The sequence below is a fragment of the Macrotis lagotis genome, chromosome 1, assembly GCF_037893015.1.
Source record: "Macrotis lagotis isolate mMagLag1 chromosome 1, bilby.v1.9.chrom.fasta, whole genome shotgun sequence".
NCBI lineage: Eukaryota > Metazoa > Chordata > Mammalia > Peramelemorphia > Peramelidae > Macrotis > Macrotis lagotis.
The window spans coordinates 616,547,579-616,560,140 of record NC_133658.1 but is presented as its reverse complement, the minus strand read 5'-3'; the positions used below and the strand labels follow the sequence as shown (position 1 = coordinate 616,560,140).

At 32.8% G+C, this 12,562-nt stretch overlaps 1 protein-coding gene and 1 pseudogene across 1 annotated transcript in view; both read left to right on the top strand.

Moving 5' to 3' along the window:
• The window catches only part of DPP10 (dipeptidyl peptidase like 10), a 1,029,304-nt gene that overhangs the window by 415,925 nt on the left and 600,817 nt on the right, over positions 1 to 12,562 (top strand). The window lies entirely within an intron of this gene.
• Positions 9,550 to 11,340, top strand: LOC141521991 (adhesion G protein-coupled receptor E3-like; annotated as a pseudogene).

The following is a 12,562-nucleotide window of genomic DNA, read 5'->3' as shown; positions in this document are numbered from 1 at the left end:
ATCTTTGAATGAATCCATTGATCACCAACAGACAAAATTCCAGAATAAAAACTACAAGTAATATTGAAACCAAATTTCAGAATTCAGCTAAAGGAAAAAGTACTGCTAACAACCAAAAAGATAAAATTTAAATACAAAGTAACCACAATAAGAATATGCAGTACTTATCAGCTTCAACATCAAAGAATTGGAGGGCCTGGAATATGATATTCCAAAGGGCAAAGGAGCTTGGATTACAAACAAGATTCAATTGCCCTTAAAAATTCAGGATTTTCTTTTGGGGAAAAGATGGGCATTCAAGGAAATGGGGGGTTTTCAAATTTACTCATCTGATTAAAAATGCCAGAACTAAAATTTGATTCAGAAATTTGGATCCTCAAATACAACACTCAAAAGATATATGGCGAAGAATTGGAACATTAGGGGATGCCCATCAATTGGGGAATAAATGAACTAGTTATGATATATGAATATTACTCTAAGGATATCACAAGTGGCCAGAATTTAGATAAACATGGAAATACTTACTTGAACTGATGCTGAGAGAAGTGAGTAGAAGCAAGACAACAATGTGAAATGATAAACTATTATGGACTTAGCTTTTTCTTAGCAATTCCATGATATAGGACAATGAGAGACCTGTTTTGAAAAATGCCATCTACATTCAGAGAAAAAATATGAAATCTGAATGTAGAACAAAAGCATACTATATTAACTTTGAGAAACTTCTTTTATTTATTTATTTTCTTTATTTCTAATGTTTTTTTCCCCCATTAGTTCTAATTATACTTTCGCAATACAGCTACTTTGGAAATATTTAAAACATGCTTGTTCATGTACACCTTTTACCAGATTGTTTGCTGTCATGGAGAAGGGATGGAACTCATAAACTTGCAAATGGATAAAAGTTGAAAACTACCTTTGCATGTAAAATAAAATTAATGTATAAACTACAACACAAGGTGGGAAGGTAGGCACAAGCCTAGGAGACTGAAGGAATTGGATTCAAATCCATCTGTTCTCAGACCTTTGACATTATCTGTGTGAACTTGGGCAAGTCACTTAAACCTACTCTATGGCAAAACAAAACAAAACAAACAACACTTTTAAACACAAATATGAAGGGATTTTCCACTCTTAAAATGAACAGCAGTCATTATTTATACTGGGCATAAGCTAAAACTTCTTCCAGTAAGATAAGATGTGGAAAAAGAATGTTGATTATCACCAATATTATTCAATATTCTATTACAAGAGGAATAACAATAAGAGAATAAAAAGAAATTGAAGGAATAAGATTGGACAATGAGTTAATAAAACTAGTTACTCTTGCAAACAATATAATCATATGCTTGCAAAATTCTAAAGATTCAATTAAAAAGTTTGTGGAGACAGTGATTTTAGAAAAGCTGTAAGATATATAATAAACCAACCTAAATCATCAGCATTTCATTGTTTTACCAAGAAAAATCTTCAAGAAAAGATATATTATTTAAAATGACTTTAGATAGGATACAATACATGTTAGTATACTACCAGAACAAATCCAAGGACTACATGAACTTAATTACAACATATCTTTTTATACAAATAAAGTAAGATGGGGTGGCAAGGTGGCACAGTGGATAGATCACTGGCCCTGGAATCAGGAGTACCTGAGTTCAAATCCGGCCTCAGACACTTAATAATTACCTAGCTGTGTGTCCTTGGGCGAGCCACTTAACACCGTTGCCTTGCAAAAAAACCCTAAAAAAATAAAGTAAGACAAAATAATAGAGAACTTTTAATTGTTTTTGGGTAGGTTGGGTCAATATAATAAAAAGGACAATTTTACCTAAGCTAATTTATTTATTCTATGCAATCCCAAATAAATTGCTTAAGAATTAATTTATCAAGCTAGAAAAGATAACAAAATTCATTTGAAAGAGCAAAAGTCTGAATATCAAAAAAATTAATAAAAATATAGGTGAAGGAAGTTCATCATTACACTACAAGGCAATAATTATCAAAAATATTTAGTACTGGCTAAGAAGGGTAGATAGTAAAACCGAAAAGACATACAAGACACAGTAACAAGTGATAATTGTAATTTTTGTGTTTGACAAATATAAAGATTTAGGTTTTGCAGACAAAAATTCATTATTTGCTTTAAATTGTTGGGAAATTGTGGTTGCTCCTTGTCCTTTGTTATTGAAGAAGACGAAAATGACATCAATATGTCCGCAACAAATTACAGTGTGTCCTACTGTGTCTGATCATATGAACTTGGAATGCTCTACTATAGGTTGGAGACAAATAGTTCATTTGAACATCTCTGGTGAGTACTCTAAACTTATGAATATCATGTCTCCTTTGAACTACTTCAATTCTGTCCTTCATATAGAGAACAGTACCTTCATTTATGAGGGCATACCATACTGGAAAGTCCTGTGCCAGTGTCTCCCATGCTTCACAATCATTTTCAGAGTTCTTAAGAGAGACCTACAGGGTGATCCCCCTGTGAGTCCTTGCCCTGTGTGAAGTTCTTCATAGAATAGTCTGTTTGATAAATTTACCTCTTGCATTCTAACAACATGACCATCCCATCGTAGTTGCACTTGGATTCGGAATGAGTGCTAGCTCAGTTTAGTTCGAGAAAGTAACTCTGTGTCTGTTAACTTTCTCCTGCCAGGTGATATTCACAGTCTTCCTAAGACCATTTAAATGGAAGTGGTTCAGTTTTCTGACATGGTGCTGGCTGATTGTCCAGGTTTCACAGGCATATAGCAATAAAGTCAGCAAACAGCTCTGTGGACCTTCATTTTGCTAGTTAGTCCAATACCTATTCTTTCCCACAATTTCTTTTTGGAAACTCCAAAAATACTGAATAAACAATGGCATTGCCTGTGTCAGTCTAATTATCAATGTGTACCTCCCAGGAAATATTGACAAGTTAAATGCTTAGAGAGGATAAGTCCATGATCAGTCTCGTCTTCTGCTCCACACATTGCCTCTAGTCCTCACATTCTGTCTGTCTCTTCTCCTTAAGATCACAGTCTATTAAAAGTCAATGTTTACTTAGGAGAGTGTATTCAGTAAGTTGTATTGTATTCAGGTAAACAGAATGCAGTGTTTGTGATAATAAGTCATGTGATGCATAAGTCTTCAGTAATAGGTGATCATTACTCTTGCTGTTTTCAAATCCATTCTTCCCAAGCATTCCCTGCTATATCTGGTAACCTTGAGGCTACTTCAGCATTAAAGTTACTCAGAACAAAGAGCTTATCCTCTTTTGGTACATTGATGATAAGGGTCTCCATGTCTTTATAAAATTTTTTTTAACGTTATCAGTGTTCGTCATGATTGGAACATAGGTACTGATGATGATGGCATGATATTTTCCTAGAAATGGCAATCTCATTGTCATGAGCCTGTAATTCACTCCTTGTGAAAGACATTCAAGAATGTTGAGTAGATTCATTTTGATTGTAGCTAGGTGGCACAGTGGATACAGTAATGGATTTGGATACAGACAATATCTCCTTCAGTTCAAATCTCTCTTCAGATACTTTCTATGTTTATGAACCTTGGCAAGTCATTTCTATAAACAGTCTGATAAAATTTTGGCACAAACCAAAATAAATTCAAAATGGACATATAACTTAGATAGAAAAGAAGATATGAGAAAATGAGACCATGGAAATTATTTCTTTTCAGACCAATGGATAGGAGAACAATTTAGAAATAAACAAGTAATAGAGTACAATGTGAGGTAAGAAACAGATAATTTTGAATACACAAATTAAGCTTTTGTGCAGATAAAACTAATATAAGACAATAATAGAAGGAAAGCAGAAAATTTGAAGAAAAAATTTATAGTTTCCCAGATCTCGTTTCAAATATATAAAGAACTAATTTTTTGAAACTTATTAAATTTATAAGATATGAATCATTCTTCAATTGAGAAATGATCAAATGATATGAGCAAGCAGTTTTTCAAAGAAGAAATCAAACTATATATGCTCATTTGAGAAATGTTCTAAATCATTGATTAGAGAAATACAAATTAAATCAACTTGATATATCATCTTATATCTATCAAACTGGCTAAAATGTTCCATATCCCTTTACTCAGCTATACCACTAATTCTAAAATATGTATGCCAGCTCTATTTGTAGTGTGGAAAAAAACTTGAAATTGAGAGGATGCTTGTCAACCTGAGAATAGTTAAACATGTTGTGGAATATAATTGTGATGGATACTACTGTGTTATAAGAAAGGATGATCTTGATTTAGAAAAACTTGGAAAGACAGATAATGAAGATTCTAATGAGCAGAATCAAAAGAATATTATACACAGTAATAGCAATTGTTCTAAGAATAATTTGGAATGACTATCATTTTGAAAATTGTAAATATATATCCAAATCAACTACAAAAGGTCCATGAAGATACTATCTAAATTCAGAGAAGGAACTAATAAGAAATAAGTGTAGTGTGGATTTACACACACACACACACACACACACACACACACACACAAACACACACAGACAAAATTATTTTGTAGCTAATGATAGCATTCTTTAGGTCAGTGTTGGGAGATAGGGAGAAAAAAAAATGCAGAGGAGAGAACAAAAGAAACCTAGATGGAAGCACAGAAAAGCAGGATAACTTTGAAAATGATGTGTAATCTTTATTACATAGGTTTTTTTTTTTTAAAGCAAACAGTATAAAATAGAAATTCATGGTTTTATATTGAGTTCTCATTTTATGTTGTGCTATATCCATGAAAAAGTTCTTTTGGGGAAACTGTTTATATTTAACTTAAAAATGAATAAAAATTTATATATATATATATATATATATATATATATATATATATAAATATATGAATCCAAGTCATTCTCCAAATGATAAATTATCTAAGGATATGAAAATGCATTTTTCAGATGAAAAAATCAAAAAAAATTCCCTATAAAGAATTCTAATCATCAATGATTAGAAAAATGGAAATTAAAGCTATATATATATATATATATATATATATATATATATATATATATACAAAATGACTATATAACAAGATACTATAAAATGCTAGTACATATAGATACTTTTCCTTTTTAATGAAATCTTTTGGTAATAATAGATCTAGAAGTGGTGTCACTGGATCAAACTATATGAATAGCTTTATAGCCTTTTAAACATTGATACAAAATGCTGTCTAGAATGTTGGGATCAGTTAACTCCAAAAACAATGCAATAGAGTTGCATTTTTCCCGTACCCATTTTCCAACGTTTTTCTGATTTTTTCCTATCATATTGACCAAATTTATGTGTGAAGAGTTACATCTAAATTATGTTAATCAGCATTTCTCTAAACAAGAGTAATATTTTATGTGACAATAGAGTTTTATTTTCTTATAAAAACAACTTGTTCAAATGTTTTGCTTGTTGATCAAATAAGAAATGACTTATATTCTTACAAATTTGACTCATTTCTTTTTAGGTGTGGCAAATGAGGTTTTTTTTTTTATCAGAAATGTATTGGAAAAAATCATTTAGACAATTTTCTGCTTTCCCTGTACTCTTATATCCATTGGTTTGTTCGTGCAAAAACTTTATCATTTAATATAATCAAAATGATTAATTTTATATAATGCAATATAATATTTATGTCTTTAGTCATAATTTCTTCCCTTACCCATAAATCTGACAGACAAATTATCCAATGCTCTGCTTTTACTATTTTTATGTCTAAATCATGTATCAATTTTAACTTTATTTTTTTCTCTCTCCTTTCACCTTGTTCTTCCTCGAAAGTGTTTTGTTTCTGGCAACTGCTTCCCCAGATCTATCCTTTCTATTAGCATCATTTCTGTTATGTCTTCCCTTCCCATTTCTCATCTGAGTAAAATGTATTCCTATATGTGCATTTTACTCCCATTTTAAGCAATTTCCAAGAGAATGTTTCAAGTTTTTCTCTCTACTGTAAAATATTTTGAACCTCTTTTATTTAAATAATTCCCCCATTCTGTCTCTCTCTTTCCCCTTCTATCTGCGCTTCTTTCTCTTCCTTTCATTTTTCTCAATGTCATCCCATCATATTCAACTCAACTCAGACTCATGCCCTCTGTCTATGGATGCTCCTTCTAATTTCCCTAATAATGAGAAAATTCTTGAGAGTTATATGTATCATCTTCCTCAGTAGGAAGGTAAGCAATGTATGATTGTAAGCAATGTAAGCATTTAATTTTGTATTGAGTTTGGGTCTTTTTATCAGTAATTATTAGATTTTTCTATGTCATATATAATTTCTATGTACTACACATACACACACACACACTCTGAAGGATTATCCTGTTTTATTGGATAAGTAGATCATTCATTGTAATGAAGGTCATTTGCCCTTTAAAATATAATATGATAAGACTTTCAGTCCTTCAAGGTAGGAGCTGCTAAATTTTGTTTTAACTTGTGTCTCAACTACATATGAATTATTTCTTTCTAACTGCCTAAACTTGAATCTCTGAAATTTGAATATAATATTCAAACAGTCAGGGAATATTGTGCTTATACATTTTTGTTTAACATATTTACAGATTAGTAATTTTCAGGTTCCCCTGGTTGTCCTAGACCTCTGAACTGTTGAGAGGAGCTGCATGTGTCAAGGTTGATCAACTCACAATGTTGTTATTAATGTTCTGTTGGTTCTGCTCTCTTTGCTCAACATTAGTTCCTATAATTCATTCTAATGTTTCTCTAGAGTCCAACCATTTATGGATTCTTATAAAATAATGGTATCCCATAATATTCTTATGCCATAACTTGTTCAGCCATTCCCCAATTAATGAACAATCCCTCAATTTCCAATTCTCTGTCACTATGAAAAGCTGCTATAGGGCAGCTAGGTGACACAGTGGATAGAGTACAAGACCTGAAGCCAAGAGGACCTGACTTCAAATCTGGACGAGTTAATAATTGTCTAGTTGTGCGACCTTGGGCAAGTCATTTAACCCCATTGCCTTAAAATAAATTTTTAAAAAGTGCTGCTATGAATATTTTGGAACATGTGGGGTATTTTATGATTTCTTCTGGATGTAGGTCTAGCATTGGAGTTGCTGGTTCAAAGGGTATGATCAGTTTTATTCCTTTTTTTTGTCATAGTTCCATATTGCTCTCCAGAATTGTTGGATTAGTTCACAACTCCACCAATGATGCAATAATGTCTCAATTTTTCCATAACCTAACATTGATCATTTTCCCTTTTTGTCATCTTAGTCAATCTTACAAGCATCAGTTGATTCTCATAGTTGTTTTAATTTGCATTTATCTAATCAGTAATGATTTGGAGTATTTTTCCTTTGATTTTTATATCTCTATCTCTATCTAGATAGCTTTAATTTTTTCATTTATAAACTGTCTATATCCTTTGATACTTATCAATTAGAGAATAATTTGTAACCTTATGAATTGCATTCAATTATCTATATATTTTAGAAAAGAAATCTTTATCAGGACCCCTAGCTGTGATAATTGTTTTCCAGCTTTCTTTTTTCCATCTAATTTTGCCAGCATTGGTTTTATTAGTGCAAAAACTTCTTAATTGAATGTAGTCAAAATCATCCATTTTGCAATTTATAATGTATTCTATTTCTTGCTTGGTCATAAATTTCTTCCCTTTCCATAGATCTGGCAGGTAGACATTTGTATTTATCAACAAATAAATATTTCTTGGTCTATTAATTGATCTATGATGTCACATTTTGTATGTAAATCCTATAGCCATTTTGATGTGAGATATGGATCTAGCCTAGTTTTTTTTTCAAATTTTTTTTAAGGTTTTTGCAAGGCAGTGGGGTTAATTGGCTTTCCCAAGGCCATGCAGCTAGGTAATTATTAAGTGTCTGAGGCTGAATTTGAACTCAGGTACTCCTGATTCCAGGGCCAGTGCTCTATCCACTGCACCACCTAGAGGCCCCACTCACAACAGTTTTTGTTAAATAAGGAGTTCTTATCCCCAAAGCTAATGGCTTTTGGATTATCAAACAGCAGATTACTGTGCTCATTTACTACTGTTTCTTTTTTAAAATTATATAAATATTTTAATTGTTTTCCAATTACATACAGTGGTAGTTTATACTAATCATTTTTTACAAGGTTTGAATCTTACCTTTTTCCCTCCCTCCCTTCCCTCCCCCTCCCCTAAAAGAATGCAATATGCTATAGTTTTTACTTTTGTTTCCATGATATAGCATAGATCAAAATTGAATGTATTGAGAGAAAAAGCATATCCATAAGGAAGAATGAAAACATAAGAGATAGTAAAATTATGTAATACATATAAAACAACTCTTTGAAAATTGAAGATAATAATCTTTAGTCTTTGCTTAACTCCACAGTTCCTTCTCTGGATGCAGATGGTATTCTCCATCACAAATCCCCTAAAATTGTCCCTGGTTATTACACTGATGGAGTGAACAAGTCCATCAAGCTTGATCATGATCAACAACCTATATTGTTGTTAAGGTGTATAATGTTCATCTGGTTCTGCTCATTTCACTCAGCATAGCATCTCCTTCCAGACTTTGCTGAAATCACTCATGATTTCTTATAGAAAAATAGTGTTCCATCATATACATATACCACAATTTGTTCAGCCATTCCTTGATTGATGGTAATTCCCTTAATATCCAATTCTTTGCCACCACAAACAGAACTGATATGAATATTTTTGAACATGTGGTTTTTTTCATGATCTCTTGAGCATACAGATCCAGTAGTTATATTGTTGGATCAAAGGGTATACCCATTTTTATTGCCCTTTGGGCTTAATTGCAAATTGCTCTCCAGAAAGTCTGGATCAGTTCACAGCTCCACCAACAAGGAATTAGTGTCCCCTATTTCTCACATCCCTTCCAATATTGATCATTATCCTTTCTGGTCATATTGGTCAATCTAACTGGTAGGAGGTGATACCTCAAAGATACTTTGATTCACATTTCTCTGATCAATAATGTTTTAGAGCATTTTTATATGACTATAGATAACTGTAATTTCCTTGTCCAAAAATTGCCTTTGCATATCATTTGACCATTTGTCGGTTGGGGAATGACTTGTTTTTTTTTTTATAAATTTGATTCAGTTCTCTATATATTTTAGAAATGAGTCCTTTATCAGAAACACTAGCTGTTAAAATGTTTCTCAACTTACTACATTTATTTTGATTTTGCTTAATATAATTTTATTTGTGCTAAAGCCTTTTAATGTAATCAAAATAACCTAGTTTGTTTTTTGCAATGTTCTCTATCTCTTCCTTGGTCATAAACTGCTCCCTATTCCATAGATCTGGCAGGTAAACTATTCCTTGTTCTCCTAATTTGCTTATAATATTGTCTTTTATATCTTAGTCCTCTACCCATTTTCACAGCAGATTTTGTTGAAGAGTAAATTCTTATCTCAGAAGGTAGACTCTTTGGGTTTATCAAATAAAAGATTACTATAATCATTTATTGCTGTCTCTTTTGCATGTAATCTATTCCACTGATCCAACACTATTTCTTAGCCAGTAACCAGAGGGTTTGGATGACTGATGCTTTATAATATAATTTTACATCTGGTAAGTCTAAGCCATCTTTTGCATTTTTTTTCATTAAATCTCTTGATATTCTTGACTTTTTGTTTCTCCATTTGAATTTAGGTCCTATTTTTTTCCAATTTTTTAAATTAATTTTTTGGAAATTTCATTGGTATGACACTAAATAAGCAGTCAAGGGCTCACAAATAATAAAGACTACAAGAAAATTGCTTCTCGTTTTGAATCATTTCTTTACACCCATAACCTTCTGACTACTAAGAACAAGACAGAAATTGGGAATGAAGTGACAAAACTATTACAAGACCTAGAAAAGGTTATTCTTGAGTCTGAGGAGATCCAGAAACTACAGGAAAGTCAAGATTGAAAATGTAGACACTAAACTGGAAGTTCAGAATAACCCAGTGAAAATTCCCCACATGGATATCTTACAATCAAATACCCAAGGTCAGCATGTAGTTGCTTTTGTCTCCTATAATTCCCTTGGAACCATTCTAAATGCATCCTTTTATAAGGAGAGATATGAGAAGAAGATTGATAGAATATACCTAAACTCCAAAGTAGTCAGTGCTGCAATAAAACCTTGGCAATCTAATTCCTCTTTCTGTTCTGGAGTTCTAGCATGAAGAAAAAAAGGAGAAGTAAAAGTTTCTCTGTGTCTACAGGGAAAAACAGAGGAGGAAGTGGCTGGTCCACAATGGATTGTAAGCCTATTAAGTCCAATGAAACACACATATGCTGCAACTGCACTCATTTGCCCAGTTTTGCTGTCCTGATGGCTCTCTATTCACAGGAAGGAGATTTTGTGCTGATGGTATTCACTTATGTGGGGCTGAGCCTGTCCTTTCTGTGTCTCTTTATGGTTGCCCTTGCCTTCCTCCTGTGCAGCACCATTCAGAACATCAGCACCTCCCTCCACCTGCAGCTCTCACTGTACCTTTTCCTAACCAATCTCCTCTTCCTCATACAAATTGAACAAATCAAGAATCAAGTGCTCTGCTCCATCATTGCAGGCTTGTTGCATTATTTGTACTTGACTACTTTTACCTGGATGCTGCTGTAGGGCCTGCATCTCTTCCTATCTGCACTAAACCTGATGGTTGTTAATTATTGCAGAGTAAAACAAATCAATGAAGAAGATCATGTATCCTCTGGGCTATGGACTTCTACCTGGGGCTATGGCTATTTCTGCAGTATCAAGGACATACCTTTATGGATCTCCTTCCCACTGATGGCTCCATGTGAAACAAGGATTTGTCTAGGCTTTCCTTGAACTGTTCTATGCTGTTTTCTCTGTAAAGTTCACTGATTTTTTCTTCTGGTTCTTTGGATTTTTCAAAGAAAACTTTCCTCCCTCAACAATGAGGTGTCTACTCTTTAGGATATAAGGTTGTTGACATTCAAAGCCCTGGCTCAGTTGAGCATCCTGGGTTGCACCTGGTGCCTGGGCATTCTGTAGATTGGCCCAGATGCTCTGATCATGGCCTATCTCTTCACTATCATCAACAGCCTGCAGGGAGTCTTCATCTTCCTCGTGTACTGTCTCCTTAGTCATCAGATTCAGGAACAATATAAGAAGTGGTTCTTGATAATCAGGCAAAAATAATATGAATTATACAATCTCTCAAGCAATGTTGTCTCTGGTTCCACACAAACCCAAAAAAAGAGAAACAGGAGGAAAGCTTCAAAAATTAAAAACTCTCCCCTTCCTTGGGGCAGAGAAAATCTACCCATTGATATAAACCTCCTGGACTGCCATCAGTTTGACCTCATGAAGAAGAGTAAAGAGTATTTCAATTAATTTAGGGATGAGATAATGCCCTTCTATGCCCTTCTTTAAATGGAATTTGCTCTGAAGATCTTAGTCACCTAGTGGGAGAAAGGGCAGGGGGAGGAGGCAGCCAAGGCTTGATATTGAAAGGATCATATTCATACCTTGCTTGACCTAAAACTGTGATCCTTCTGGATCTCTGAGTTTTTAACAATCCTACTCTTTTTTAAATCTATGTATCCAACTATATCTTCTCAGTATTATACATTGGATCTTCATGTCACAGGTACAAAGCGTGGGGTATAAAGAGGGGTATTCTTGAAAATGTTCAACAACTAGAATTAAATGGGGGGGGAGTGAAAATATCTTCTGGGAACATTTTTAAGTTTACTCGGTATTGTTTACATTTTATCAAATCTAGGCAATCAAGACAATAATAAATCAATCCCTCTTTGGAGGCATTTGCCAACTTCCTTAAATGGTGACATTCTTAAATGATAAAATATGTTTCATGTTCACCCTTGCATAGTGTCTACTACTGCTAAAGTAATTCATCCAAACTGGTTCTCCAACAAATTTCAGTCATCTATTCTCAACAGTCTCTAAGTAGCTCTGCTTACTATTAGCTAAATCTTTAATTTTTTTTCCCGATTGCCTGAATTTTGTATTCCCTCTTGGGGTTGTTCCACTCTGTCTCTCTCCTCTCCTTAACCTTTCCATGGTATCTATTTCATATACTATTATAGCTGAGAACTTTGCTTCATGTTTTGGGTTTTTTTTATTTGTTTTTTCTGAGAAAATAAAGTATATTCTTCAGTAAAAAAAACAACAGCTCTTGGTTTTATTTATTAGTTCACTAGTTTTCTTGCTTTCAATTTTATTAATTTCTCCTTTAATTTTCAGAATTTCTAATTTCTGTTTAATTGGAATTTTTAATTTATTCTTTTTTTAACCTTTTTAGTCACATGCTCAGTTCATTGATTTCCTCTTTATTTTAGTCATATAAGGATTTATATATATATATATATATATATATATATATATATATATATATATATATATATATATATATATTTCCTGATAGCTGCTTTGGATATATCTCATAAATTTTGGTATAGTGTCTCATTATTTTCATTGTCTTGGATGAAATCATTAAAACTTTTTATAATTTGTTGCTTGATCCACTTATTCTTTAAGATAAGTTATTTTGTTT